Source organism: Salvia splendens, chromosome 19, assembly GCF_004379255.2.
Source record: "Salvia splendens isolate huo1 chromosome 19, SspV2, whole genome shotgun sequence".
Classification (NCBI taxonomy): Eukaryota; Viridiplantae; Streptophyta; class Magnoliopsida; order Lamiales; family Lamiaceae; genus Salvia; species Salvia splendens.
This window is the reverse complement of record NC_056050.1, coordinates 7,568,963-7,577,676: the sequence shown is the minus strand read 5'-3', so window position 1 is coordinate 7,577,676 and position 8,714 is coordinate 7,568,963. Positions and strand designations below refer to the sequence as shown.

The following is an 8,714-nucleotide window of genomic DNA, read 5'->3' as shown; positions in this document are numbered from 1 at the left end:
AAACAAAGCAAGTAATAATAAAGGTAAATCAGAAAAGACAGGGAATTCTAAGGACATGCTTTGACTCTTCCGTTTGTTGATATTCAGTTCTATCTTAATCGACAAAGCATTTGTTAGAGAGAATCTCCAAGCTCACCAACTTCTCCGCTTCAACAATTCCGACAGATGGCGCTAATGGTAAAAATTCCACTGAAAACAATTGATAATTAAATGAAGAACTTTGAAAGAATGTGTATTGAATTCGGTGTATTCAATATGAGAATGATTCAGAAATGTAAGTGCGAAGAAGAGAAACTTAGAATCAAGCTGGAAATCTGAAAACTAAACAACAAACAAAGATGAAATCTTTTAATCTAAAAACTAATAATCCAACTGCTAGTTAGATCGATGGCCAAGATTAAGACATCTTAACTCCACCTCATCCAACGGCCACTGAAACACTTCAGCTGGAAGATCAATAACGACTTCATCCCTTCAATTCCTCTGCTCTTCTTGATCAATGACTGATGAATGAATATTAAATGATTCTTTTCTGTTAGTTCCTTAGTCATAGAGACTGTAAATAAGAATATCAACCTGTTGGGTTAAATATTTGTCTAAAAATAAATTCTACGTTCGTTTCCACCAAGATGAAACCACCACTATTTTACAACAAAGTATCAGAAAAAATTACTTTGTGACCAAGCTCTTGCACAGTCAAACCCCTATACACTTTCCTGCAATAGAATCAGGCGCCAGAAAAACCACATCCCACCCTTCCTTTTTACATGGTCAAGCCAACAAGATCTCTTGGGTAAAATTCAATTAAGTTGAGGTGCATCGGGCTCCTTCGACGCTCCCTTAGGTAAAGAACTGTGAGGAGGCAGACAAAGAGCGTCAGAATTGTTGCATTGCCTTCTTCCATGATCACATTCTCCACCCATCCCTCCACTTCTGGGAGGGAATCAATCATACCAACCTGAAGAAACACGGTCGTCATACAACAAATTAGGCACATTCCATCATTCATCTACTTCAAGAAAGATGTATAAATAAATGTAATAGTACTTCATTTCTTTCCATAACAAAACCAAAAGCCTTGATCACAAATAATCAAATTCAAGAAAGGAAAAGATGTGTCACAGAAGAGCTAAATAACTCCAGAATATTACCAAACCAAAGGAAGAAATGCTTAGTTATTTTGTCATTATGTAAAGTGTAGCTCATAAGTTAACTTGTAAGAATCAATGGATCACAGAACTACAAATTAAGTTTACAAAATAAATGCAGGCAGTAAAGAGGTTAGTCCAATAAAAGTTGAAACAGCACCATGTGAGAAAAGGAAAGTTTACGACTTTTGCCAGGATGAAAACTTAGATATCAAGGATAAACCAAAAAGATAAATTGTTTTTCTGAGATTGAACCTCCACGATCACCTTCCACTAACAGCAGCACATATACTCATGCAGGAAAAAATACATTTTGCCAAAATCAAAACTTGGACATCCATCATCCATGTCAAACCAAAAAGAATAATTAGGAAATGAGGAGGTAATTAAATTGTTCTGTATCTAACAGAAAATATAAAGCCATGTTTAGCTCCCATATCACATGCCCACATGAAAACAAGGAGAAATAAAAAGGTCAACATATAGAGGAAAGAAAATAAGACTCACAAGGAAACTGTTGGCATGATTTCTTCTAATCCACAGACCGACAAGGGCTAGTGCTACAGGTAACTTTGAAGCAGGAACAACTTCTAAGGCTTGATCATAGTAACGCTTGGCAAGGTGAAGATCCAATGGTAGTCCCAACCCATGCTCATGCATGTATCCCAGCAGCACGATCAAAATCCCGTTCTGTACCCTACAGAATACAAGAGTGAGAAAAATAAGTGTGCATATACTCTCGATAGCCCTGTAGATGCATTAAACAAGACATCCTTATTGATGACATATAAAGAATGTTAAATGTTGTTACATACTCGGCCATAGTAATATGCATCCCCGATCAGCAAAGCAGCATGTTCATTTCCCTGCTCAAAAGCTCGCCACCATAACACATGGGCTCGTTGATGCCTTTCAGCATCTGTGCAGTGCCCAGACACACATACTGTGTTCCCCATACTTGTCCAAAATCCAAGCAGCATTACTTTGTGCGACCTCATACCCTATTTCTGCCATTCTTGAATACAAAAGGAATGCTTTGCCAATATCACCTTTCAGGTAAGACTCCAGTGCCCATCTAGACAACGAACTCCATGGCCCACGCTCTGCAACAAGTTTGTATAGTGCTATTGCCTGAAATGAAATGAAGTGCAGAACATAATTACTACATAAACCTAACTTGGAATTTGCAAAAAGAGTAAAGATGCACTCAAGAAGAGATAATGAAAAAGAGGAAACGAAATTGAAGCACTAGAGGGCATCAGGCACTAAAACATTCTTCGATCTTGTCAGAAAGTGAAAAGGAAAGATGCCATAATTTTATATTATGAGAGGAAGTTTAGACTTGATTCTTACCATATGAAGATTCTTCTTGAGACCGACACCAGTATGAAACATCTTCGCTAATTGGTAGAATGCTTTTGGCTGACCTGCATTAGCAGCTAGTGCAAAGTACTTGGTTGCTATCTTCAAGTCCCGCTTAGTCCCAACTCCCTTTAAATACATCACACCAAGGCTGTAGAACCCGCAAGGTTCTTCATTCTCAGCAGCTTTATCGAAGTATTCTTTCGCCTACAAAAGAAGTTTGAAGCATAAATATAAGAAGATTGGAAGAACAACCAAATGATTAATAGAAGGCAAACAGGAGAAAACAATGAACTAAAATTAGATCAAACCTTTGTGTAATTCTTTTTCTCCACTCCATAACCCTTTACATATAATATAAATATCCCATGCCATTGTAAGCTGAATAAAGTTGTTGTCTTGATGCCAGGGTAAGCCGTTCTAAAGCCTTAGTATAGTTACGTTCAACCCCACTACCTCTGGCATATATCTCCCCAAGAAGTTCCATTGATCTAGCCTCTCCCTTCTCCGCCGCCTTTGAGAACCACCGTAATCCCTTAGCATGATTGCGCCTCACTCCTCTCAACCCAAAGTAGTAAAATATACCAATTTTGTACATAGCACCTGCATTGCCTTTTTGAGCCTGATATTCCAAAATCTGGAAATCTTCATCATCCTCTCCTCTAGACTTCCTGAGAGCTGCTTTATTCTCCTCAGCATCAGTGTGGATTCGAGAAAATCGGGTTTAGGGGGCACTCTACCACTACAACAACAAAATTGTACCCACTTTGATAATTGTTCCATATATGAGAAATGCGCCAACCGTGATGGAGTTTTACATTTAATTTGAATTTTAAAAAATACGGTACTTATTTAAACTCGCCAACTAGGTTGGCGTGTTTTGTTTAAAAACGCCAATTAGTATGGCGTCTATTGATTAGAACACGCCAGTCGCAATGCCGTGTTACGATCGAATTTCCTGAGGACCCTTCTGTATTATATCATCAGAGATAACACGTCTCTAATAATATATGGGCAGGAGTTCCATCAGAAGACGTACGCTGCAGAAGATACGAAGGAATAATTTGGGATGTTCCCATACATCCTCGTGTTTTGGCAGTGATAGACGAGATGAGGTTCGGCGGGATATTGAGGTGTGGTCAGCCAAAAGACATTGACCATCATCTTATCACCGCATTGATTGAACGATGGAGGCCAGAGACTCACACGTTTCACTTTCCAGTCGGTGAATCGACAGTAACATTAGAAGACGTGGAGGTCTTATGGGGCCTCAAAGTTGACGGTGATGCTCAGACCTCCTCCACCGTCAAAAATGGAACACCAATATCAAATGTTGACGGTGATGCTCTGACCTGGTGATGGAAGAGGTCAGCGCATCACCGTCAACTTTGAGGCCCCATAAGACCTCCACGTCTTCTAATATCACTGTCGCTTCACCGACTGGAAAGTGAAACGTGTGAGTCTCTGGCCTCCATCGTTCAATCAATGCGGTGATAAGATGGTGGTCAATGTCTTTTGGTTGACCACACCTCAATATCCCGTCGAGCCCCATCTCATCTATCACTGCCAAAACACGAGGATGTATGGGAACATCCCAAATGATTCCTTCGTATCTTCTGCAGCGTACGTCTTCTGATGGAACTCTGCCCATATATTATTAGAGACGTTTTATCTCTGAAGATATAATACGGAAGGGTCTTCAGGGCCACATAAGAGTCTTCGACGAGCACTTGAAGATGATGCCATAGTTCACCTACACAACATTCACAATTCAAATTAAACAATTCACAAACCTAAACAATTTCAATACTTGGATACTATTTAAGTCAATATCACAAAATGGAATATCAATATCAAATAATGCACAATACAAAAATGCACAAATTCACCTGCACAACGTTACACAAATTCACCTACACAAAATTATAACACAATTCACCTACACAACATTAATAATTCAAACTAAACAATATACATCAACCTAAACAATTTCAATAATTTGTCACTATTGAACCCAATATCAAATAATGCAACACCTAAACCCAAATAATGCAACACCAATTTAAAATCCACATAAACTTGATTCCAAATCAAGTTGTCCAATTTTTAAGCTAGAACAACACTACCTAGTTTAAACCCAATTTTAATATTTATACCATAACTAAAAACTAATATCTCAAATATTAATCAACAATAATGCATTCAAACAACCCCACTGCACAAATATATCAAATATGCGGAAAAATATCAATTAACTCCAAAACAATTATTGTCAAAAATAAGCTCAATTTACAACTAATTACAAACCCTAACCAACTACAAAACAATTACTCCATTATTGTCAAAAATAAGCATACTAACCGAATGATATATCAAATATGCGGAAAAATGACACCAATTAACTCCTTGTTGATGCAATTGCAAGAGACTGGCGTCGAAGGGGAAGAAATCGCCGCTGCTGCTATTTGGGTGTGGTTTGGCGATTTGGGGAAGAAATCCCGATATATTGCCCTATTCTATGAAGAAAAGCCACTAAGAGTGGCGTGTTCTAATTTATCTTTTTTTTTTTTGGAAATTCAATCATAACACGCTATTGCATCTGGCTTGTTTTAATTTATCTTTATTTTTTTCGGAAATTCGATCATAACACGGCATTGCGACTGTCGTGTTCTAATCAATAGACGCCATCCTAACTGGCATTTTTAAACAAAACACGCCAACCTAGTTGGCGAGTTTAAATAAGTACCGTATTTTTTTAAATTCAAATTAAATGTAAAACACCATCACGGTTGGCGTTTTCACTTAATAAAACGCCAGCGCGTTTTTCTCATATATGGAACAATTATCAAAATGGGTACATTTGTGTTATGGTAGTGGTAGAGTGCTCCTAAACTGGATTTTCTCTGTGGATTCTGACTGGCTCAATTGCAGGCGAATCCTTTGAAATAAGAAAACTATTCACTGCTACCTCTGCTAATTCAGCATACAACTTAACTGCTTTTTCATGCATCTGCAACGAATTAAACATGAATTAAAGCAACAACAAATAGTTTAAACATTAAACTATGATTTCCACTAATTGATGAAATAATTAAGAACAAAAATAGAAACCTTACTTCCTGGCAGTAGTAAGTGTACGCCATGGCCATCTTAGACTGCAAATTTCCGCCCTGCGCAGCAAAATAGTGATGCAGGAATGCTTTGGCGTCGTTCCTTTCCCTCCCAATCCCCATGCTATGCAAAAACCCCATGACCGACTGGCCATGCGGATGCCCCAGAGCAGAAGCGGCCGCGATATCCGCCACCGCCTCATCAATAACCCTAAATTCTCCTCCAGCAGCCGCATCCACCAATTTGCTCAACCCGTTGTAGTAAATTGCGTCGTCGCCGTGATTAGGGCTGGGGATTTTGGAGTTGGGATCGGGCTCGAAAACCGGGGACCAGGAGCCGGGATCGAGGAACCAGTCGGGTTTGGACTCGGAATCGGGGAAGTTGTCGAAATCAGAAACGTCGACGGGCAGATTGAGGGTGGCGGGGTCGGAGAGATAGTCCTGGGAGTGGACGAGAACGAATGGGCGGGCGAGAGAAGCGGCGGCGGGCAGGATGAGAAGCAGAAGAGCGCAGCTCAGATGCTGGGTTTTTCGGCAGAGCATTTCCGAACACCAAGTAGTACTTTGGTCTTTACGAATTGTTCCTAATTCATGGGATGTTGAGGTGCTCGTGCTCTGCGTGTATGTTTTTTCCCGTTATCACGTACAGTTGCACCAGCTCAAGATCCTTGAATATTTTTTATTAGTAAAATATACTCCCTCCGTTCCTACCTAAGTGAGACGTTTTTCTTTTTGGTACGTCTCAACCTAAGTAAGTCGTCTCCTTTTTTGGCAAAAATCAACTCACTCCTCTCTCATGCTTTTTCCTCTTATCTCTCCTACTTTTTCCCCTCTGTTACTTTATTCTCTCTTTCTCACTTTTTTCTCTTTTACTTTTTTCTCTCTTTTTCTTCCTCAGACCACCTTCATCGGTGATATTCCACACAATGTCACACATAAAACACAAAATATGCATAAATAAAAATAATTCTAAAATAACCTAAAGCAACCGCCCCTCATCTCTCGGTATCACCCTGCCACCACTACAAAAAGTGAGGGGCAACATCCACGTGTCATATTATTATTGGCTAAATATTGAAATATTTTTTATTTTTGTTTTTTCACTTCTGATTATTGATTTATTTTATTACTTGATTATTGGAGTACATGTATGTTGTAATAAATTTGCACAATAACAATATAATTCTATATCACATTTTCTGAAAATTTTGCACTACATTAAATTTTGATTGTTTTATTAGTTATTAATTTATTTTATTCAATGATTATTACATTTATCTCTATATATCTTTTCAAATATCATGTGAATCATTCTGTCAAAAAAATTATGTGAACCACTCTTCCAAAAAATTACGTGAACTACTTCATTTTTTTATTATTTCATTTTAATTTATTATTTTTTATTATTTGCTACTACATTATGCTTCACTTTTCTATATATATCTCGCTTAACATGTAGAACTCATCACAAAAGCAAACCAAATTTATCAATCTAAATTTCCTTTCATTCTTGTTTTGATAAATTTGGTTTTATGGATTCAAATCATCCTAATTATCGCCCTTGTTTCCCAAGCTATTTTAATTCCCAAAATTATCAACAGTCATCAGAATATCCAAGTTCGCAAAATTTTCCAAATTTTACACCACCTTATCTCCAAATCTAAGCCAAATTCCTACATCTACTGAAATTCCCACATCAAAAAATGTCACCCAAAACTTGTTCGGAGATGCCCAACAAGCGAACAAAAAGAAGAGGAGCTCAAACAATGTAAGTTGGGTTGTGAAAGAAGATTTAACACATATGTCTTCTTGGGTCTATGCAAGCGTAGATAGTGTGCGTGGTAAACATCAGAAGGGAGATGCACTATGGGTACGTGTGAAAAATTGTATCACGAAAGTCAAGCAGAAAATCCAACTGAAATTAACAAAAGAAATGTGGATTCTATGAAGAGTCGATGGAAACGACTTAATGAAAATGCAAGCAAATGGGTGGCTGCTTGCAGAGAAGCAAACGCGCGAAGGAGGAGTGGAATGAGCGACCAAGATGTTGAGAATGAAGCTCATAGCATCTACCAAGCAGAAGGCGGCAACAAATTTCAAGATTTGATAGTGTTTAATAAGTTATGAGCAAATATCCAAAGTGGAGTATTCATGATACAACACAGGTATATCCTGACAATGAAAATGTTGCTTATGAACAGGATGGTAGCAATTCAAAGAGGACAAAGACTTCTGAATCTGGCGAGTATACTATCCCTTCAAATCCGGAAACTCCTACATCTAGACATTCAACTAGTTCTCGGCCTATAGGCAGAGACAAGGCAAAAAGAAAAGGAAAAAGTAAGGTAACACAATCTGATTCTACTAATGCTCAAGTTGCTGAAGAACTTCATGCATAAGGCTAGCTAAAGATAATGAGAACGAACTAGTGAAGGCTCGACTCCAGATAGAGCGCGAAAAGCTGGAAAAGCCCTCTATGAAGATGTACCAAAAAATGTTGATTAAGTTGTTGGACAAAGAGCACTTGTCCCCAGAAGATCAAGAGATGAAACATCGACTAATGGAGATCGTTAGGGGTGTCGAAACGGGTAGCGGGTATCGGGTGATTTCCTACCCAACCCGATACCCGACGGTTAGCGGGTACCCAATACCCGACGGAAACGGGAAACAGGTCGGGATCGGGTATTTATATTTTGGGTTTTGCGGGTATCGGGTATACCCGATACCCGAGCGGGTACCCGTTAATCCTGAAAATTACCCGATTATTTATAATTATACTAGCATTTTGTAATTATCATTTTTTTTAATTATGCAGTCACAGTATAATTTTTTTCTTCTTCTTTTAATTATGGTTAAGTTTTTTTACTTTTTTTTACCTATTTCCCTCTCTTCTCACTCACGTCTATACCTTTTTCACCTTTTTCTTCTCACTCACGTCCAAGCCGCCGTCTCCTTCCACCCGCCACTACAGTACTCGCATCTACTGCCACCGGCGACGTCTCCACCCCCCACCACACCACTCGCATGTTCATAGTATATTTTATTCCATTGTATTTCCATTGTTCATAGATCTTATTCTTGAATTGGACTTTTC

At 38.5% G+C, this 8,714-nt stretch overlaps 1 pseudogene; it reads right to left on the bottom strand.

Moving 5' to 3' along the window:
• Positions 1 to 563: 563 nt before the first annotated feature.
• LOC121779683 lies at positions 564 to 6,248 on the bottom strand (annotated as a pseudogene).
• Positions 6,249 to 8,714: the final 2,466 nt, after the last annotated feature.